The sequence below is a fragment of the Lepidothrix coronata genome, unplaced genomic scaffold (genome assembly GCF_001604755.1).
Source record: "Lepidothrix coronata isolate B3197 unplaced genomic scaffold, Lepidothrix_coronata-1.0 Scaffold31, whole genome shotgun sequence".
Lineage (NCBI taxonomy): Eukaryota > Metazoa > Chordata > Aves > Passeriformes > Pipridae > Lepidothrix > Lepidothrix coronata.
The window spans coordinates 8,416,973-8,441,196 of NW_016690211.1; positions in this window are offsets into that span (position 1 = coordinate 8,416,973).

Here is a 24,224-nt window from a genome sequence, read left to right on the forward strand (position 1 = left end):
TTGAACCAAAACAAATATATTTATCTGTAGCACTCTTGACAGTAGACAAGATTAAAGCTATACTCAAGAAACTCCAGAACCAATGCTACAGCCTTCAGTCAGAGGAAGCATAAAAGTTATGGGAAGCTTCTGAATTTGGTTAAAAAAACAGAGTTCCTTTCCTCAAAAAAATAAAGCACAAAGAATTCTTGCTTGGCAAGCACTTTTTATACCAAGTTCTCCCAACCCTGCTGCTCTGCAGCTATGGCACTCTCTGCACAGCTTCCTTATTCCATTTATGTATTAGTTACACTAATTATCAGATGCAGCCAAGCCTGAGGATCAATGGGACTTCTGAGTAACTGCAGACTGCAAAGTGGAAACACCACCAGCAGTCACTAGTCTTAAGGGACATGGCAGGAGAGAGAAATTAAGTTCATTTTAATTAGGATAAAAGGTATGCTAAAACATCTGAGAGTAAGGTATCTTTCCACATTAGGTAAAATGGAATGTTAAAACAAGGCATTTCATCAAAAACACAGAAATCTAAATCTTTCTGCATGACTGGTATGTATGTCGTACCTTTAACAGGTAGAAGTGGGTCTCCCTGTATTACTGTACATACAACATTTATGTGACTGGAGAAATTTTGGCTGATTTTTAAACTACCTGGCACAAGTGAAGGTGAGCAGAGGAGGCTCGTCCTCTGGACGATGCAAATTGTCCAAAGAATGACATCTATGAATATAAACTAGGAGTTAATTACTGTAAACTGGCCATATGAGTCTTCATAATTGCCATCTTAAGTGTTTAGAAAAGCCCATACCATTCTGCAGTTTGAAGGAAAAGAAGCAAGATTACAGTCTAGACATTACAGAAAAAAGATCAGGACATATGCTTGTTCTACAGCGTTGTCTTTTTTCTAGCTAGATTAAAATTACCCAAATCAAAGAAACAGGACAAATTAATCACATTTTGCAAGAAAACCATTATAGAAAAGGTTTTACATCTCATCTGCAAGGTACTTTTCTAGTAGCACCAACATTGGGCATACTTTGGGGTCATGGGAATATAATGCACTTCTAAACCACACTATTAAAGTTGTTCCAGCTAGGAGTGACAAATAAAGAAGAACAGAAATTTGCTACTGAGGAGGAAGCATAGACAATGACTGTGGGGCCCAAATAGACCACGGCTTGTGAAGGGCATGTTTTATCCATTCAGTCATGCACTGGTCATCTTTCTCTGGCTCCCCTTCCTGATCCCTAAAGTGATGCTTAGGAAAGTATCAACAGCTTATTATGACAGAAAAATAAGTCAGTGAGTTCAAAAGTAGAAAGATATGAAACAGGGGAGTGCTATTTAAATAAATAATGATTTTACTAAATGAAGCCAGAAGTGTCTGAAGAGGAGAATTTTTATAAACTCTATCTTATGTTTCCACTCTCTGGAGTTTCAGAAATGGCACAAATTATTGTGCTGGGTTTGGCTGGGAGAGAATTAATTTTCTACAGTGGCTAGTGTGGGGACTATATTTTGGATTTGTGCTGAACACATGGCTGATAATACAGGATGCTTTTGTTATTGCTGAGCAGGGCTTACACAAAGCCAAGGCCTTTTCTGTTTTTCATAGTGCCACACTGGCAAGGAAGTTGAGGGTGCATGAGAGGTTAGGAGGAGAAACAGCTGAGACAGGTGACCCAAACTGACCTAATGGATATCCCAGACCATATGACATCAAGCTTAGCATGTAAAACAGGGGAAAGAAGGAGGAAGGGGGGAAGTTTAGAGTGTCTGTCTTCCCAAGTAACAATTATGCGTGACGTGGCTCTGCTCTCCTAGCAATGACTCAACACCTCCCTGTCCATGGGAAGCAGTGAACTAATTCCTTGAGTTTGCTTTGCTTGTGTGCATGGCTTTTGTTTTCCCTAGTAAACTCTCTTTGTCTCAACCCATGAGTTTTCTGGCTTTCACCCTTCTCCCCAGTCCTGCTGGTGGGGGAGTGAGCAGCTGCATGGTACTTGGTTGCTGGCTGGTGTTAAACCATGACAAGTATGATATACTCCAATGGATAAATTTGAATTAAAAAATTCAATAACTGAATATTTGTATTTTCCCTGTTCAAAGGGGTTTATATTTGAAGGCTGCTAAATAGGATAAAGCTGATTAAGAGAAAAAGCAGAGCACCTCACCTTCCACAAGCGCTTAAAGTGTTAACAAGATCCATTTGTAGTGGCAGCTAAGCCAGTGGAGAGTAACTTAAGTTAAAAACCCCTTGCATTATGATTTTAATTCCAGTAACATATTATCTCTAAAGACACAAACCAGGAAAGGGTTTCGGTGACAATTAAACATGTCACATATTTTGAAATGGTTGATAGTAACATTTAGCCATAAGATTAAGAGCTCTTGATCAGAGTTTTTTCAAACAACTTTGGGAAAAAAATAGGCAAATATAGTTGTAAGGCTGAGGCATCATGTTCCAAGTCAGTTAAAAGAAAATGTCCATGGACAAACCCTAACTTCAGAGAGTCTAAAAGGAAGTGCTGACTCAAGTTTAACTATAGTGATGTGAATAATACTACACTAATGTAGCATTACCATATGTATTACAATTCTGCAGCCATAGATTCTCTCGAAGAAAACAGCTGCAATGCTGAAGTTTTAATCTTCTCAAAATTACAGGGCAGAAAAATTATTCAGGCCTCAGAATGTGAGTATCACAAAAGGAATGGTTATGAAGACTGTCATTATGGCAACTGTTTGCTCTTTCTTTTTGCTAAAAAGATTTTCAGTCCTTAAGTTTGGTTTTGATATCTGCTTGTAATAGGCCAGTGGTATACATTTTCCAGTGTCCACCTATTTTTTTTAAACAACAATAAATTTCCTAAGATTTCTGATAAAGAGCGAGGGGTTATGGGAAATAGCATTGCCAGCTCACTTAATGACAGATCTCCTGCTCTAAAGGAGGACAAAATACCTGGCATCTGTTTGAAATATCAGTGTAAAAAAAAATTAATTCTGATTAATATTCAAATATTCTAAGGAATATAAGGGTGCAGTGAGTAATGTATGCCAGGGTCAGCTAAGGAATTTGTTGGAAACATAGTATGGCTTCCTTCTGATTTGAATAACCAGGTTTCTTTAGAAGAACCCAAAGTTCAGAGGGATTCCTGTCCCTCATTTCATTGTAGTCCAAGTGTGAGAAGGTACATACTTGAGTCAAGAAGCCTGGGCATGCTTTCAGGTCCACTAGATTAGATGTAGTCATAGGAAGGAGACTCCAGCTGGGACCTATGAAGTTCCAAATATCAAAGATATCAATCTCTTAATGCATGTGTCTTCCCCTTATATACACAGAGTTCCTCTTATGATTTGGGATGTCATATGGCAGATTTGTCTGAACAACATGACAAGGAAGGCTCACAGAACAAGAGAAAGTTTCCAGCAGTTAGTATTCTTGTCACCTCACAGAATTCTGTAAAGTTATAGAAAGCATATTTTCTTTACCTTCCATCTTTGAGCCACCAGGATCCACTCGAGTCCTGTTTCTAGGTTTCATCAATACTTTTTTCTGAATGAGGTTACTTTTCCCTAGGACATAGGTTGTTTTAAAAACAATAAAAGAAAAAAACCTTGCAAGACTCCCAGTATAAGACTCAAAACAAACTGAGAGACTTTCTTGGCCCACAGAAGACAGTGAAAACTATATGGACTTCAGTCTTGATTGTACTAGAACTGAATTAACTGGTTTTAACTACCACATGGTAAAGCAGAAGATCATAGTGTCCATACATATCATGTACATGTATGAGTTAAATAAGAAAAAACCCCAAACTTACTGTGTTTAACAAGGTGACTGGTAACAATGCATATCTCTGCAATAAGTTCTTTAAGTTAAACCTGAATGCTTCCACAATTTTTAAGCAATTTCCACAATGGGGAAACACAACTTCAACAAAAACATTAAAAAATGGAGGAGGTAATTTAATGCCTTTTCTCTATTCGGTATTAAATGTCTTATTTTTATTGTATGTAGCTATATAAATTTATATGTTTGGAATATTGTGGAGCAAAGCCTCACAGATCATGTGTTTGGAATATTATGGAGCAAAGCCTCACAACTCGTGTGTTCAAATAAGACAGGGCAGTATTTACTGTAGTTATCTCCATTTTGTAGGTGGGTTATTTGAAGTGTGGATAGCACTTCGCAGAAAGCTGGGATTATTAGAAACGAGGTTTTCATGGCTCCCAGTGCCCACACTGGCTCCCACTCTGACTCCAAGATAAAGCAGTATAAATAGAACATTAAAGATTCTTAATCTCTCTTGAGGTAGAATGCAGTGCAAAGCTTCTAATGTCAGAAACTCTGATTTCTGGAAACATACCGCAGGATTCTTGGTATGTCACTACCTATTCAGGGGTTATTTTGTGCTGTGTTGTCAGAACAACCGCCTGCCCTTTGGAGCCCCTGTGATGATTGTTTGCAGCAGTCTGCAGAGGTAAAAAGCAAAAGTGGTTTAATAGTCTTCTCTACCCATCTGATCATACAAGTCTGTGATAAGAGGGATCCAGCAGAGGTTATCTGAGACAAGATGCAGAGATTATGAAAACACCTCAAGTATTGACCCACTTACAAATTCCCCTAGATAGACACAGTTCAGTGACTAATTTGTTGTCAGCAATGAAACTATGTGCTAGGAAGTGGTATGACAATAGGGGTTTGTGGGATGTAGTATTGTTATTAACACATAAGTGGTGGGCATTACTGCAAACACAGGATCTGGGTACCTGTTCCAGCCAAAGCATTTTGCAGCTCTGCTTCTGCTTCTAGTTCTCTGCTTTTGTCTTCTCTCCGTTACCCGTCCCTTTCACTAGAATAGTCCTATAGTCAGATGGACGGTCTTTTCCTCTCTTAAGTGCACCAGACTGACCTAGAGATAGCCTCCCAAATAATGGGAGGTTAATGACAACTTATTTTAAAATCATGTAACTGACGCATCAGGTTTTCAATTGACTATAACCCATTTAAAATATCTCAACCAATAGGAAATCGACCCAAAAAATTGTCAAATAAACCATTAATAAAAATTGATCCTAATGATTAGGAGCCACTGGCAGTGATAATGTTTTTTTAAACCATGTCAAATGAACAGATTCCATTTTTAGTGGAATATTTTAAAAGTATATTCTGACCTTTATATTTCAGTGCAAGCAACAAGTCCCAGTGGTATGGGTGACAGCACTAAAGACTTTCCTACAGCTAAAGCTCATTACTTACTGGTACACTATATGCACAACATTGTGGTATTTGTCCACCACTTCTTGTTTACTGTATCTCTCTGTGAAATATAGTCTAATAATGACATTTTCTTTATTCAGAATGTGTGCACTTAACCTGAGTAATTTTTACATTATATAACTCCTTCTTTAGCTAATTTAATGTTGTTTCATGTGAAACCCAGTGATTTCCATCAAGTATGTTGCTAGTAATTCTCAAATTCTAATATTCAGTAGGATTGAGATGGGACCCTGAAGACCTCATATGAGTAGGAGAAGCTCTCCTAATGACCCATTAACTCTAGCTGCTATCCAAAATAAACACACCTGGTGAGTTCTGCCTAGAAAGTGACACTAAGGGAGACATTGAGCAACATCATCCCATAAGAAGCTAAGAAGAATTAGAGAAGCCATCCTGGTATAGGATATGATAGAGATTACTTATGTTTCTAGAGAACTTGCTATTTGCTAGAAATTCTGAAATGTAATGCTGATGCTTCTATTTGAAGAAAGACCCACTTCATTTTTCATATTTCAATATATTACATTTGTAGTTTTATATGTATATTAATGAGATGAAACCCAAATCCAGTGGGATATATAATTGTTTAGAGCATCAGATTAACTAAGTTTTGGCAATGAAGATTATTTGGGATGATGTTTATACGATGAAATCCAAGTGAACACAAGACCTTGTAGTCTCAGATGATCCTACTCACCAATCTCATTCTGCAGTTGAGATTGGCTTTCAGGGTATTTGCTTTTTTTTAGGAGGTCAACTGCATTCTAGTGACTTCACAAAAATTTACTTTCACAGCTATCTCCTTAGCTAAAAGGCCAGCCAATTTACTGAGCAGCATTAGCACCAAACCTTGAATATGAAAGAGGCAGTGTTGCATGTTCCAGGTATGAACAGGGTGTCAGTCATCAGTGCTGATAGAACGGGTATATCCTTCACTTATCTCCTCTGCAAATATGGGTAAGGGAGCTAAAAAGGAGTCAACAGGAGCTGGCTGTTAAGGAAGGAGCCAATCATCCATTTACACAGCCTGGGACTGGGCCAGGATTGAGCTTTCTACAACAGTATGGGTGCTAACTAATGGTTCAAACTTTACCTGTTCTCAAAGACTCTAATTGCATATAAACTTCTGCACAGGATGATCCCATGAAAGTTAGAGTAATGAGTACCCAGAAGTCTGCTAGTGGCACCTGATAACTAAGTCTTTAATGACCAGAAGAAGCAGCTCAGGTTTGCCCAGCTACAAAATTTACATACCTCACTGTGATAGCATTATAATCTGTTGCACAGAGTTTCTGCTGCCTGGCCAGCCCATTTTCCTGAGATCAGTCCTCCCCCTTCCAATGCCTTTGATAGTTATTACAGGTAAGTCAGATATTACATTATCAAATTATATACCATGCTTTTAGGTCTAGACATAGGACATTGGATCAAATAAGATCTTTCAATAGCAGCTTCTGAAGTTTTCAAACCTTTCCAAAATTTCTCTGCAATGCGTAAGTATTGCACAAATCAAATTTCTAAGGGTGTGTGCCCCTAGCACATGCATCAGAGGTGACTGCCAGGGTAGTGTTTTAACCCATAGGACAAAGTAATGCGATTAAACTAAAAGCTTTGTAATAAAGAAAAAAAACTCCATCAGCAAAACTGCTGAGTTTACAGTGACTAATATACTATATTCAGGCAATGAGCATGTAAGGTCATGGTACACAGCCTCTGAAATGGTATGCAATCTGTTCTTAAAGTGACACAATACTTTATGGTCTTCTGAAATATACTACAATACAAGAAAGTCACATTTAAACATTTTGTTTGGGAATTCTTGCAATTTCTTTGACCTAAAATCTCTTTTTAATTTTACTCTGCCTCCTATTGGAGGGAGACTATTTCTCTCTATTCATAGCAGAGGTAGAAGCAGTCTTATCTAGGTGGAGTGACTGACTTGGAAGGTGAGTCCAAAATATACCATCAGATAGTATCAGTCTCAAAGAAGGAGCTGATCACATTATAGTGAATGGTTTTGCTTGGTCACTTGTGGCTGGTTATAACAGTGGGAATTACTCACAGTTCAGCTTCAGGAAAGATTAATACCAATGTGAAGGTTATTTCGGGTAAGAGTTATATCTCCCCCTTTGATATGGGCGAAATTACTAATTTAGAATATTAATAGCACACGGAGGCTGCACTTATCCGGGTACAATCTGTTTCTCTTGTAGGCTTTGATTAATGGATTTGTCCTTGATTTTTCATGCAGAAGTGTGCTGCTGTTGGAAGAATGCTCTAACTCTTAATGGAAGCAGGATTTGCCTTCCAGGCATGTGCTAAAGAATGTGAAGGATCATGGATGTTAAAACTTTACTGTAAGATCAAGGCCATCAAAGTTCCCATTTCAAGTTGGGCTGCAGAGCACAGCTATGTATAAGGTGATTGCTAGCAACTAGTATATGAAACTGGAAGAGTTGATATTGTTTAATAAGCTCCATATCCTGTGACTGGAAGCAATGATGGAAGAGATACTTACTTCTCGACAAATGATACACATGGTCCTGTGTCTCACAGGCTACAAAACTTCCCAGAACTTCAGAGCAGCCTAAAGGCCTGAAGTCAAACACCAAAAGCCAGACTCGTAGCTATGTATCACAAAAAGAATTGTACATCTTTCTTTTGTTATAGGAGTCCACAATAGCAAATAACTTGTTAGTATGACCTCTACCAGAGATCAGAAGGGAAAGCACAACACACCAGAGAGCAAAAGGGCAACATGCCTTCAGGAAAAAAGTGTTTCTTACTCCACATCTGCTGCCAAGTGCTACCCTGATGCATGAGGAAAACACACCAATCTCACCAATAAATCAGCTTTTCAGTGAATAAACTCTCTCCCACTGTGTTCTTGACTCTGCATAAGCTGTGAAAAGCCTCTGCTCCTATGGTGTGACTGCTACAGATAAATATGGTGTCTGAAGCAATCCACGACTGGATGATGACAGCAAAAATCCAGGCTTCATTTCTCAAGCCTAGGTTTTCAAATTTTATAGATAGAGCCTAGTTGTCTTTCTAAACAAGCTTTCCTCTAACAGGATTTCGGTGAAGTTACATGTTCCAGTGCAGTTACTCCTAGTGAAATCTACCCAGTGCGAGTGGGAGAGCACATACAAGAAGACACTGCACAGAGGCCAAAATGATTCCCAGTAAAGTAAGACCTTCTTTGATTTAGGACTACAGAGACCAAGGAAGAGAAGAATAATAGAGAGAAAGGTTTTCTGTCTGCTGGAGAGATCACTGGAAACCCTGAGCTGCTAGTGAGTTAATTTTCAGAGATCTAAGGAAAATTTGTTTGTTTAAAACTCAAAGAAGCTTGAACTCTAGAAACTGTATTGAGTCTGGTTCTTCAGTTTTAACTATTATTCCACTATATGTTCAATCATATAGTGGAATAACAGCCTGGCTGTTTTGTTCTTAAATTTATTCTGCTCTCAAACTGAGAGTGTAGAACCTCTCCATTTTACCTGCACTTCATAAATTGATTGCCTGTAAGCTGGAAAACCTCTCCACCATATGGCAAATACTATAGTAATTTCAGGGGCTAGTTTGCTTGCATGGTTTAACACCAACGGGCAACCAAGCTACACATAGCCTCTCACTTACTCACTCCCTGGTGGGATGGGTAGAGATCTGAAGAGTAAGAGTAGAAGTGAGAAAACTCTGGGTTGAGATGCAGACAGTTTAACAGGTAAAGCAAAAGCTGCACACATAAGCAAAGTGAAACAAGGAATTCATTCACCACTTTCCATCATCACGCATGTGTTCATCCATCCCCAGGAAAGCAGGGCTCCAAGACGTGATGGTGTCTTGGGAAGACCAAAGTCATCACTCAGAACATCTCCCACTTCTTTCTGCACCCCCCAGGTTTGATATGTCCCAAACCATATCCCCGTGGACAGCTGGGGTCCGCTGCCCCAACTGTGTCCCCTCCTAAATCCTTGTGCACCCCCAGCCTCATCACTGGTGGGTTGGTGGGTTGGAGTGAGGAACAGAAAAGGCCTTGACACTGTGTAAGCACTGCTCAGTGATAGTTAAAACATCCCTGTGCTATCAATTTTTCAGGAAAAATCCAAAACATAGCCCATGACAGCTACTATGAAGAAAATTAACTCTACCCTAGCCAAAACCAGAACATCTACCCATTATTTTGTCTACTGTGATTTATATCTTTGCAACATAGATAGTTTATCTAGTACAGTAAGATCGTTCTATCAGTAAGGCAGTTGAATGTGTTGTTGTATCTTAATTAATAAACAGTTAAACACAACCAACCCTGTAGTCTGTGCATCAGCATTGCACACCGTGTTCACATTGCCTTCTGGCATTAGCATTTAATCACTTTATGTTATGTGATGATTCTGAAAGGTAGTGACTAGACATGATGACTGTCATGGTTTGAGAGCTCCAAAATTTGATTCCCTAGTCCAAGCCCCCTCCTACATCTCAACCCAAATGTTAGATGGGTTTTCCAGACACCACACGAGACTCAGAATGGGGGAAAGGGAATATATTACAATGACTGTACAAATAAATACTACAATACATTATATACAATCTTAGCTATCTCTACCATGACATAAAAGTATTTACAATGGATCAAATCTCTTCTCCCCTCCAAATAAAAGTCCAGGAGGGAAGAAGGAGAAGATCCCTTTCCACTCTCAGAGCAGCAATGTCTCTAAGGCAGCAGGTTCTCTTCTTCTCATGCAGCAGCTGTAACTGGATTGTTGTAGCTGGATCTCTGCCAATACACACAAGGGGGTATCCAAGCCCCTCAGCCCGTCATCTTCAAGCGAGGGTCTTCTCTTCCATGGACTGCGTAGCAGGGACAAAACTCACGTCACCACAGTCATATCATGGGGCATAAGACCCCCATGAAGGTCCCTTCCTCAGGGGATTCACCCCTGAGTCTGAACATCTCGGGCAGCTTTCAGTTGAAAGCCTTTGCCTCAAGAGTTCTACCAGAGCTCCTGTGCTCTGTCTCAGGCTGCCAGCTTAGCTTGGCAGCAGTGGCAAGGGGGGGGGGGCAAGGTCACCCCCTCTGCATTCCTTTAATCGTCCCAGTCCCACTTTCCAAGACGCCTGAGCTTTCCAGCTCTTTTTTGCAGTGCTGCTGCAGTTTTAGGACTTCCATTCAGTAGGAGTCCATCCTTTCCACTTAGGAAAGGTCACAAAAGGAGTTTGGGGTTTTTGGTTCAGTTTCTCACTCCAGCTCTGTCTCTGTAGAGCTTAGTTGTGCTCTCTCTGCTGCTGGCTCTCTCTTGGCTCTCTCAGGCAACTCTGTGTCTTCCTTGGCTGCATGTTTGTTGCTGCTTCTTCAGTTCTCTCTTGGCTCTTAGCCACAATCTCTGGATGCTGCTTCTGCTGCTGCTCTGTCTCTGTGGAGAAAACTTCTTTAGCTTTCAGCCGCAGGCACTTAGCCCAGACTTCCACTGTTCCAAGTCCCTGCAGCCCCCCCAGCCGGGGCTGGGGGGCCAGAGCCGGGGCTTGGGGCTTGGGGCTCCTGTTCTTTCTCTTCATGGCTTTACAACATGGCTACCTCTCCTACAACAACTACAACTAACCTTCTCTTCCATTCTGCTTGTGGTATGTTTATATTTTGCAGAAGCGCTCATTGGGTAAAACCTCAAAACTTCAAGGGTCACCACCCCCTGGGGTTTTACCATTTTATAACTTCAGGGGGAAAACTGTTTCCCCCCACCACAATGACTAAGAAGGCTGTATTCATTTATGGACCTGTGCTGTAAAAAAAGTTCCTAATATGGGAGGACTATTCATAGGAAAAAGTGTCTAATTTGTACTCATCTTGCTCCCAGTGGGATGAAAAGAGGAGGAAAATGAATGACATTTTTGGGGTTTGTTTAATCTGGTGAGTGGGGATTTTAGTGATGTCCTAACATACTTTATATTCCTTACCTTTGCATCCCTTCCAGATTAGCATCCTCTGATTTTTTATACCACTAAATCTCTACAATTGTCTATACCAGTAACTCACTGGAGCAGCACCAGTGATTGCAGCTTCATTGCTGCAACCAACAATGCTGGTTGCAAGAGAATTCAAAACAGCTTTGGAATTAGGAGTGGATACAAAAAAAAAACCAGCCAAAAGACCACAGACATTTGGACAAGCCTCATTCCAGCGTAGGCTGTGAATCCCATTCTTACAGACTGTAAGAGCTTAACTAAAATGTAAGGAAAACGAAGTAACATGGTCTCGACAATCTTAGAGAAGACTTTAAGAAATGCTGTTTTGACTGGCAAAAGCAAGGAAAAAGGTAAAGCTTAGTATACATATCTGTTGTTTATAACGTCAAATAGAAAATCCAAATGCCTTTATTTCTCATTTAAATCATTCAAAATCATGGACATCCATATAAAGAAAAAGTATAATTCATTACCTCTTATGCTTCCTAAGGGCCTCTGGTGGTCTAGTGGTTAGGGTGCAGGACTCTCACCGCTGCGACCCAGGTTCGATTGCCGGCCCCCCGGGCAGATGGAGCTCGTCAGCCCTGTAAGGCAATCCATCTAAGAGAAGGTCACTCTAAACAAACCTACGTCCTGGGGACCTCACTGCCACTGTCCAAGCTTGCTCGGCCCCGGTAGACGAACCTCAGGATTAAAGGGTTGGCTCAGTTCAGCGCACGCTGTGTCTCACCTAAAAAATCCACTGCGCAGGCTCGAAGGGTTAATGACCTTTCCCAAATCTTCGCTCGCGAAGACTGGCCATTATTATATTATTATTATTATTCTATTTACATAGTTTGAAAATGCCGCTTGTTCTTACCATGCTCCTCAGAATTGTCTACATCTTATTCTTTGGAGTGAGAGCAAACAAATAGTGACATTGAGCAGTTGGATGCACAGAGTGGTTAAGGTTGGAAGGAACCTCTGAAGGTTGTCTTGTCTCACCCCAGTTCCATCATAGGTTGGTACCCAGTTTGAGGCTACCACCTGCATTTTCAGTAGATATATAAGCTGTGTACAAAAGCCTCTATTATACTCAAAGGAAATGTTGGACTCAGTTCAGTTGAAGACACAAATAAAAGCATTTGAGATGTTCTCAGATAATTCACCTGGCCACCTAAGAAATCAGAGTTTTAGGTACTGCATCACATAGTCATAGCATCATCAAGGCTAGAAGAGACCTGCAAAATCACCTAGTTCAACTGTCAACCCAGCACCACCACAATCACACGCAAACCATGTCCCCAGGTGCCTCTTGAACACTTTCAAAGACTCCCCCACGTCCCTGGGAATTTATTTCAATGCCTAACTACTCTTACAGTGAATTTTTTGTTTCTAATATCTAACTCAAGCCTCACCTGGTGCAAGGTAAGGCCATTTCCACTCGTTCTTTCGCTTGAGACACGGTATCAGAGACCAACCCCCACCTCACTGCCATCTCCTTTCAGGTACTTGTAGAGAGTGATGAGGTCTTCCTGAGCCTCCTCTTCTCCACACTAAACAACCCCAGTTCCCCCAGCCACTCTTGATAAGACTCGTTTCCACATCTGTCAGCCAGATTTGTATTCATTGCACACAACAGCTTTTTAGGATCTTCAGGATATAGTGCCTAGCCTCTGACTGCCTCTCTAGCAGGGTGCAAAAATATCATATATCTCTCATATCTGTGAGCACTGTGTAGAAGACTGAGATGCCCTTGCTAATGTTAAGTGATTCTAGACACTTGTGTTTGTACAATGAAATTAGTATTTTATTACAGTCGTTTTGCACTAGAATGCATGAGTCATTAAAGAAATAAAGAGTACAGGAACTAGCTTGTCCCATCCCCAGTAAAGCCAGGATTCTGCAGCTGCAGATCAGACTTTCTTTTTTTCTCATATTTGTTTAGCCCATTATAGCTCTGAACCTCTTGGAGATGACATAGACTTTTTACGGTCTCTTGATTTTCTTGTCTCCAGTTTCTGTGGTCTCTTGATGTTGTGTCTCAGCTGTTGGACAACCTCATAGACCAAGACGGAGTTTCTCAGAATGAAACAGCGCCCCCTGCCAACCACTATGGAGCAACTACAGCCTGCGCTCCACCAGACCTCCGACAGCGTCCCCTGCTGACCGTGGTTAGAATTGTGCCAAAAGGTGAGAAGAACTCAACTGCTTTTGAAGGGAATCTAGGTGCAGGATTGTTGTTTGGTTTTGTTCTTCTGTTGTACTGCCTACACACATATATCCTTTAATAAAGGGCGGTTATTTTTTTTCTTTCTCCACATTTCTTCAGCTGGAGCCTCTTAGTTTTGGATTTATAATTGCTTAGAGGGAGGAGCTTGGTCTTCCTCATAACTCGCCCTCCTTAGCAGACACTTCTGTCTCATTGAACTGAGACATTTCTTCATGTGTAAATTAGTATCTCTTGCCATGAAAATATTTCCAGTGTAAGCATGATAAAACACCTAGAAGTATCTGATGCTGATGTGTGTGCTGTTCACGATTATGTTTATAGTGGAACACATAGTTTTAAGTGGACTAGAGTATTACTTTCTGAAAGCCCTCTCGGCCAAAACAGTGGTCAGTATCAGGTATGCAGCAGAATAGTGTATGCTACATTCTCCTCTCTCACTTGAAGCAACAAAATGTTTGAAGATAGGAAATTACAGAAAACAAAATGCATTACATCAGTCAACTATTCATTACATATTAGAAATCTATTTCCATAGGTAAAACTCTCTGCTCTAAATCAGCAAACATTACTCGCTATATGGGACACTGTCAAAATCCAGAGCATTTGTTATTCTTTATAGCTAATCCAGTACAATACTTTTTATAGCTTTGAGCATTTTCAATTTTCCCTTGACATCACGAGCACGTGCATTAGTCACAAAAATACAAAATCAAAGTACTTTGTCCACTAGAAACTCACTAAATCTTCACAATTTCAAATTTGTTTTGGAGACCCTATCCTCCCTTGTCTCCGTCCTCCACTACACAGTTTAAAGGTTAGAATAAAATTCCATTTTAATAATTACTTTTGGAACGCACATGATCAAAACCAAGAGGAAAACTGTAGTAACAAATGTTATTAAAAAATAAATGCAGCTTCTTTTTTTGTAGATTTTTGTATTCTCTGTTCTTTCCTTTCCTAAAAGGACATCCCGGTTACTGTTTACAAATATTAAAACTAATCCCTTATTCACTTTGCAATGATACCGAGCTACAAGCGTGCTGGTGGCTAAAAAGGCCAATGCGAGATAGACAAGTTCGGTTGCAAAAGGCACAGTACAAAGACTCCTTCAAGAAGACACAGTTCTTTCTACATTGTCTTTTCTCCTCGAGAGTGATCCTGCGTGTGTTCTCAAAAGAAGCAGCAGTGTTGGTGTGTCTCCAGGCCTCCCGATTTGAGGCCAGAGTAGACCAGTTATGTTGATCAATATGGCCAAGGCTGAGATGTTGTTTCAGGGAGTCCTTGTATCTTTTCTTCGGGGCTCCTCTCAAGCAGCTGCCAGTGGCAATTTCACCATAGAGCAGGATCTTAGGGAGGCAGTGGTCCTTCCTCCTGCAGACGTGTCCCGCCCAACACAGCTGTGTTCTCATCAACATGGCCTCAATACTCCTAACTGCTGCCTGTTCTAGAACAGATGTATTAGTCACATAATCTGACCAGTGGATGTTTAGGATTGTACGGAGACAGCCCTGATGGAAGCGTTCTAAGAGTCGCAAGTGGTAGTTGTAGATGACCCATGATTCGGACCCATATAAAAGAGTAGACAGCATAATGGCTCTGTAAACACTGATCTTGGTACTTTCCTTCAGGTGTTTATTTCGCCAAACTCTTTATGGAGTTTTCCAAAAGCTCTATATGCCTTTGCTAACCTGTTGTCTATCTCTCCGTCAATCTTACCATCTGAGGAGATGATGCTTCCCAGGTAACTAAACTGCTGGACTGATTTGAGCTCTGATTCGCCAGTGGTGATATGGGGATGACGGAAGACTTTCTGAGGTGCAGGTTGATAGAAAACTTTTGTCATCTTTAAGCTGACTTCCATCCCAAAAAGCTCAGCAGCCACTGCAAAGCAGGGTGTTAAACGCTGCAGAGCTACTTCTGTGTGAGCAACAAGGGCAGCGGCATCAGCATAAAGCAGCTCCCGGACAAGATGGTTTAAGGTCTTAGTGTGGGCCTTCAGTCACCTGAGGTTGAATAGGCTTCCATCGGTGCAATATCGAATGTAGATACCATCTTCTTTGTCGAGGTCTGCTGTGGCCCTTTGGAACATCATGCTGAAAAAATTGTGAATAGAGTTGGCGCAAGAACACAGCCTTGTTTCACACCAGTGGTTATTAGAAAGGGCTCAGAAAGTGCATTGCCATATCTGACTTGGCCACGCTGATCCTCATGAAGTAAGATGATCATTTTAAAGAAACTGGGGGGACATCCTAAACGTTCCAAAATCTGCCACAGACCTTTTCTGCTCACAGTATTGAAGCCTTGGTGAGATCAACGAAGGTTACATAGAGACCTTTGTTCTGTTCCCTACACTTCTCTTGCATTTGTCTGAGAACAAATACCATGTCTGCGGTGTTCCTATTGGCTCTGAAACCACACTGACTTTCAGGTAGAAGTTCTTCTGCTATAGAGGGTATCGGTCTGTACAAAAGTATTCTTGCCAGGATTTTACCAGCAATGGAGAGCAGAGTAATACCTCGGTAATTTGAAAAGTCTGATTTATCTCCTTTCTTCTTATACAAAGTGATGATGACTGCATCAAGAATGTCTGATGGTAGTTCGCCTAGTTCCCAAAGAAAGGCAGTCTATGCCATGCAATATCACAGTGTGAAAGATACTGAAAATATCACATAAGTCATGCCAAAAATCAATCAGCACAGCACATTAGAAACCTTGGCATCAAAACAAATTAAAGAACTGGTCCTATTACTATGCGACACAGCATCTGCGCAAATAAAAAAACCCACAAGCCTAGGTAGAAGTAATACAGTACTGAGTTTTTGTTACTGTCTTTTAGGCAAGACCATAGCATTGCATGAGATGCACTGAGGGAGATGGGAGAAGCTTTAGGAGCAGGAACTCGGGTGTGTTAAAGTCTTCAGTTATCCTGTGTGTATTGAGATAAGCTCACATCAGGACATGAAGCAGAGAGGACATTTTTGGGTACCAGGCATGACTGCCTTATGAAACAGGTAGTTAACAAGCCCACAAGAGGAGCACAGTCCTCCACTTGCAGATAAGAAATTTGCGGGATCTGACTCCAGACTTTCTGCTGAAAGAACACTTTGCAGCAATGATCACCAAGTACTTCCATTTCACAGCTCTTCAGGAGCCAGTGTTAGTAAACACCTACATAAAGGAGTTTTGTGGAGTTGAGAAAGAATTTTTTAGGAAGTTAAAGTACTTTTCAAAATAGAAAGTATCATAAACTCTCAGAGAAGCCAAAAAAGAATTTGAAAAACAAGTACCTAAGGGAAACAAAGCTCCTATTGCAAAGTCAGGGTTGTTAAAACATCTGAGACAAGTCACATTTCAGAGAGTCCTTAAATGCTACATGACCATAACACCACAGAAGCACCCAGTCAGGCCATCCTTGTTGGCACCCAGGAAAAGTGGAACCTCTGTAGAAAAGCTGACTGGTTTGGGGGGGGGGGAGGTTTTCAGTATTCATGGTGGAATTTCTGGAGTGGAGCAAATTTTTTTTTTTTTACTACAAACTTTTCGCAGTTGTTTCACATGAAACTCAGATGACATAGAAAAGTGAGAAGTGATGAAGCTCTCTGATGATAAAACTAGAGGGAGATAAAAAAATTACAGGACAGAGTACATAATCAGCATAGATACAGGAAATTGATTTACAGGGTGAAAAGCATTCCTAGCTTCACTTTTTAAATGATGGTTTCTGATGCATCCTTACATTTCAGGAAAAAGGGCTTAGGGTTATGATGACTCCAGGAAAACATTAGGTCAGTAATGGGAAGCAATCATAAACAAACAAAATATTACTAATTACTATTAAAAAACATAGGAAACAAAACAGAAACCAGCATACTGCTGCATAAATTTGAGGTCCATCACTGCTTCAAGTAGTGTGTGCACATATGAAAAAAAATCAAAGAACAACAAAGGCGGTTAGACGCACAGGACAGCTCCCATGCAAACCCAGGCCAGTAGACTGGGAATCCTCATTGTGCAATCAAGACTCTTTGGGGAGAAATACAATTCAGGTCCACAGATGAAGCAGGAAAAAAAGAATAATGTAGATAAGTGAGAGGCTAAATTCAACAAAGAGAAATTAAACTAGTGCACAGAGTGAAAAACACTCCTAATCTCTGTCAAGACAAGAAACAGTAGCTATTGTACAAAGCTAGATTTGAAACAAGCACAAGGAGATGTTGTATCACAGAATAGGTGGCAGATTGGTGGCTCCTTGCTGCAGGATGTTGAGGATACCTTCTCAATACAAATGAGGACAAAGGAAGTACTAGAAGAGAGAAGTGTAAAGGGTTAATGATTAGAAAAAGGAAAATAGGTTTAGAAATTTCATTACATTAAAAAGCAGAGAGGCTGGAAAAATCTTATGAAAATATCATTGATGGGCATCCATTTAAGGTTAGCTGTTGGAGACAGAAAACTGAGCAAGACAGGCTCTTGTCTTGCTATGAACAAGGCTCTTGGCTTGATATGAACTATAGCACGGCTGTGAATTTTAATGTTAAAAAAAATCAAAGAGCTTTGATTATCGTTCTGAAAAAGAAGAGCTGGCTAATCAGAAAGATTACTTTGGACAGTGGGATAGATGGAAGATCATTCTGAAAAGAGAGAGTTGTTCCCAATACTCATCACATGTACTTGGACTGGTTAACTGGGAAGAACACTCAAGTGAAAAAAAAAACCAACTAATTTAAAAAAATTTCAGTGTTGTATTTTAATGTCAGTCACAGAAAATATATCTTCATTTTTCCTTCATTTTTGAGGAATTAAAAGGTTCTTGTTATTTCACAGTTTCTACGTTTTCATGTATATTTTGCATATAGTATGTTTAAAATATGCTAAACCAAAGCTTCTTTTTTACTAAATTAACTTGACCTAAATAAGAACTTATTGCATGGTTTTAGAGGAAATCTGGTGTCCTATGAACTAAAACTTACCCTCTGAAGCAAAATATCTTCGATTAGCTTTGATGCCTATAGAACAAAAAAGAAACCTCTGAGCCATTTCATCTTCTTTTACCAATTTTTTGTTCTCTAGTCTACTAAAAAAATAAATTTCCTAGATGATCTGAATTTTTCTCTTGATGTAAGAAAGTAACTTTTTACAGGAAGAACAATCATTCACTGAACAATCTTGCCAGGGACATAGCAATTACTCCTAAACACAGATACTTGATAAAATAGCCCCTTTCCCTAAGAACTTGTGAGCATATATAGAATGTGTTTACATATTCCAGAAAGCCAAAGATTTTAACAGAAAGGACACTTTGTAACCTGCACAGATTCTTACTGATCTCAGTTATTTGACAAAAGTGTGATTGGATAATATTATCATGGAAAGAATGATATATAGCTATTTACTCTCATCATTGTTATCACAATAGAAGGCTATCTATGGCAAACACTAATTTGCCACAGTTGTAGTGTAAATAATTCAACTTTAATCAAAAGTCACATCTGGTCAGGCTTACATGACAAAATATCCAGCTACTAGTCTTCCACATGATTTCTGTCACTTCTGTATGAAAACAGCATGATAGAGGACAACACATTGAAATAGCTGCATTCAAGGCACATGGGCAAATTCAGATAAAAGGCTAAAATTCTCATTTAAAATACATCGCTGTGTTGCATATTAGGCAGAAATTTGTTCTTTGTTTATCAATCTTTGCTTGATATGCAACACTCCCACTGCCATCATTCAACCAGAAGCCAGTGGGAGTTGCATGTATCACATACAGCAGAAGAGAGTGTTATGCTTGACTTTACAATTTACACATGATCACTTGCAGGGCTAATAATACTCTGTCATATCTCTCAAGTGTAGTGGAGTGAGTATGCACAAATGTAGCTTATATACTGGCATGGTAGGCCTGCACAAGACAAAACAGAACAAAAGAATAACTTTATGTTATTCTAGATATAAGGAAGAAATTTGAGAGTGGTAAACCATTAGAACACGTTGCCCAGGGAGCTGTAGATAGAAATATTTAAGGTCAGACTAAACAGGGCTCTGAGCAGCCTTATCTAGCAGAAGGGGTCCCTGGTTATTTCAGGTGGTTTGGATTAGATGATCTTTAAAGGTCCCTTCCAACCCAGGCCTTTCTGAGGCTATGTTGGTACTCTGTAATGCACTTTGCAAGAAAAGAGTGAAGGAGTCTGTTGTGACATGATTTGAAGGCTGTGACTTTGTGGTGTGACAGATGTATTGATTAGCATTTTGTCATGGGCAGATTTGACTAGGATGTCACTTTTCTCCTAATTTCTCCAACATCTGCTGTCCATTTTATAGCTAGCCATGGCCAGTTTGTCCTCAGCTGGTTTGTTTGCCAATATTTTCATTCAGATGAAACAATTATTTTCCCTACAGACCCTTACTACCTTGGTGTATGCACATGTGTGATTTTAGCTTTTGCCTTACTAAATCAAATAGACTACTACCTTTGGCAATATTTTAGCTGAGTGCATCCTGCAGGCAAGTGTGTAAATTCAAATTGTGAGTTAGCTCTGGTAGGAGAAACAGCCAAACCAAAGCAGCTTAGTGCCTAATTCAGGATAATTTGTCTTACTTCACATCAGCAGTTTCCTCTTCATTGAGTTCTCACCCATTTCCTCTAGCTTGACTAATAATTTCAATGTGACTTCTTATCAGAATCTTACTGAAATTCAGAGAGATTGCGTTTCTGTGAAAAAGCTTTAATTTCCTTGTAAAAGATGAATATTGACACAGTCTACTTTGACAACTCATATGTATTTTATGTTATTTTACATATCTTTAACCATTATTCTTCTCGGTATGTCATAATGCTTTGCATGTTATTCAGATCAGGCTAATTGAATAACAGTTATTTGAATCTCTTCCTATTTTATCTCTCCTAAAATACTGCTATTTTATTTGCCATTTTGCAATCAAACAATATTATACTCTGCTCACTAGGTTTTTTTAAACACTTTTTTCTGTGCCTGTGATTCAGCTGTGCTTTGGATTTTAAAATCCAAAGCTCTCAAAAGCATCATGTCCTTTAAGTTTTGGTTCCCTCTCAGCTAAAATTAAATCCAGTGCCATACCCTCATTTACATTTACCAGCCTACTTTGTCATCACAGGACTGCTGTATTTGCTGAAAACTGATGCAAAATATGTATTTTGTCTTTTTTTTAACTTATATCCCACCGCCCCTGTAGTTGCACTCCTCTATTTTGTACTTTTTTGTGAGGGCAACAAAACTCTTATTGCTTGTTTTCATTTCTCTCTAAGAGTCAACATCAACTTCATATTGGACAGGTGTCACTTTGCCCTGCATGTTGTGGTCTAAAAACATGGCTTCATTTGTTGGCCAGTTGAGGTCTGCCATCTGGGTCCTTGGTTACTCTGCTTTATATCTTGGGGTGATTTTATTTCTTCTTCCTATAAGATCTTTCCAGTTTCTGGAAGCTGAATACAGCATTCCAGATATACAGGGATTTCATCACCACCATAAAGGAGACGGGTTAGTTAGTGTGACTGACAAGAATGAACAGAGAAGTCAGAGAAGGAAAATGTACTAGAATGTTGAGAGTCAGGAAGCTGACATATTTGTTCCTAAAAGATGATTATGATGATAGAGTTCCTTTATCTGGAAAAAGGTCTAGTTGCCAAATGTTGTCCTCTGAACACAGAAAGTCGCTATTTTATTACTTCTTATAAAACGAGAAGATCATGTTCTCTTAAATCCCTTCTTACACTAATGACTTTTTCAAAAATGTGTAATACTGCTGGTAGAAAATGTTCACTTCTGCAAGGAATAAACCTTTATTATCAGCAGACTTCTTTAGTGCAGCATATCAATCTACAAGCAAAATATTATTGCCAATTATCTTTGTGGTTCCCAGACCATCAGATTATCACTTCAGAGGAAAAGCTGTGGTATTGTCAACAATAGATTTGTCAATAGCAGCATGCAAAAAGATATTTTCATGCATTTCATTCCAGAATTACTTTTAGCATATTAAAATTTTTTCTGATTGTTGTGTATAGTTGTTTATTTTGACAGTAGTGACATATTTCTTCTAAAAACTTTCTAAGAAAAGTAAGTCTGTAGTACCTTACACAGACTTCATTAACTTTGGGCTATTTTCCTTTCAATTTATTCCAATTACTTGTTATCTAAGTTGCCAGATGAGTTCACCCAGAAAAGCTAGTTCAGAAAAGATGATATAACCATCCTGTCAGCAGGAAACTTCCATTTGCAGCTTACTAGTACTGAGTCAGCCTAAATTTAGAGTGGATTCAGTGCAGATTCATCTCTCGTAATTGTTAATGGGTATACATCATTCAGCTCAACTTCAGTATGATTGCAAAAGTCTCCTTAGGAGAAGGAAAAAGCCAGGATAACAAGATATAAGCAGCTACTGCTATTCATGGTTAGAAGTCTGAACAGAAAATTGTACAGGATCTGACTTGCAGTGTTTTTCATTACATACTGTTGTCAATCCCTTCATATTAATAAGCACCAGCTTTACTTAACCTAACCTAAAAACTATGAAACAAATTACATGGTGAACTGTTATATGAAATTAAAAAAGGAACTATGAACATCAGTGAACATTTTGTGCTTCAACCTGAGAGTTTTTCAAAATACTTTTTCCCTACTTGAAAAAGATATAGGTGTTCGTATCAGAAATAACGTTGCAGAAGCAGCAGTCAGCATGAAATTTGTCCTAAAACACATATTTACTGTGCAACAGAGAGATCTTCTACCTGAATTGAGTATCTAGTATCTAGGAGATGTGCTGAGCAGGATAAATCAAAGTCTAACAAAAGTAATACTTTTAATAACCCTACCTGTAATGTGAGATAGATCCATTCTACAGCTGAGAAATGGCCTCAGAGAGTTACTTGCTAAGGAGAATGTTATAAAAGATTAAGAAAAAATGTTCTATAGAAATCATTATAAATGCTTCATTTATTAAAGAAATGGATAACATACACTGTTTTTTAACAGATTTGTGGCCAGCTCAGAGGCATTTCAGTAAAGATGGCTTCAGTGGGAAAAATGGATTACTGACCAGAGTTTCCTCCATCCTATATCCATCCCCATCCTATATCCTATATCCTTCATCCCCACACACAAGCTTTTACAAAAATCTGTAGTATAAGGACCACAGCATAGAAGTGGAAATACAAAGGCTTTCTGAAATAAAAAAAGTAATAATGTTTTGGTTTTAGAAAACCTGTTTGACCTGCCATGTCAGGTCATCACAGTGGGGCATTCATGGCCCAAGGCGGAATCACTACAGGCAATTCACTGTGCATCTTCACTACAGAATTCATCTGAATGACTTACTCTGGAGATACTGGCTTAGGTGCAAGATTCTGAACTGCTAGATTACACTGATGTTTACTCTATGTAGTGGAAATGGGCAACAGAACACAACATTTTAGGATGGAGTGTATATGTATGGGCATGTGTGCAAGCAGGCACAGAGAGTCATTGTCCTACACCACACAATATTGGCACAAACGAAGAATCATTTGGGAAAGCATTGCAGGAGAACTTGACTGTTTATTCCAGATGCAGAAGTGGTAATAGTCTGCTGGTAAAATATAATGAGTTTTTTTGCTTCTATTTGTTTCTGTATTTTGGCTGCTATTCCAAATTCTAGAAGGCTTGGAGATGCCATACTAGGACATTGATTTGTGCCAAGTTAGATTTAATCCTGTTTCAGCAAACAGTTGCGGGGCATGTGCTATAGCTGTGAGCCCTGTATCCTCTCCTTGATACCAGGGGAGAAAGGGGTGGAAGTGCCATGCAGAACAAAAGGCCAATATATCTATATTGTTGCATTCAAGGAAGATTGATTCAAATAGTTCAGTAAGCATTAGATAAAAGATGAGTTCTTGAGCTATATTTTCTACATTGATTTAGAATATTGGTGATGTATCTCATGAACATCCCACAAACTAGTTATACCTCAGTGCCTGCTCTGCAGTTGAGCTGAAGTTGTTCCATAAGCCATTTAGTCAGAACATGAAAATCTAAAGAGTTCCAAATCCAAAGTGGTTCCACAGACCAGTTCTCATGTTATTAAAAAAAACCCCAAAGCCTAAAAGCCCCAACAAACAATATAAAAAATTTCCCAAATTAAAATTGTTCTTGTTTTAACATGGCCTATATCAGCACATTTCATTTGGCTTTTTTGTCTTTTATTATCACTTTGAGAACGTCAATGATAAAGACTTGGAGGCATGACTGATCTCTTAGAGGGACATGTTTAAAGAGTAGCATTTTCTTTCATAACTATTTCATTAAACTCTATCCTGAGTGGCACAGTTTTCCTGTAAATAGGTATTCTTTTTATTTTGCTTCCAAAGCATTCCAGCTGGAGATCCCATTTCCAGTATCTTAGGAGACTTGTGGCCCATTCCAGTTGGCAGCCCAGGTTTTGCAGTTGAATTTTCACCTGAGCATTGACTTCATTCCCAAAGGGTAATGATTTAGTCTTGCAGCAACTGCTTCAGCGCGCAAGAGGGTGTTATCAGTTCATTTCTGAACTCACATTTGTAGGGCAAAAGTTATCAGACAAAGTTAAGAAAAAGCCTTCTTATAATTTAAATTTTGAATATCATTTAAATTTCTTGCTTTTCATTACAATCGCTGTATCAGTTTTCCCATTGCAGATAAGTATATAGACATCTCAGAATCTCAGATCCTCTTCTGAAATCAGTCAAGTGTTCATTTTTGGCATTCAGCTTGT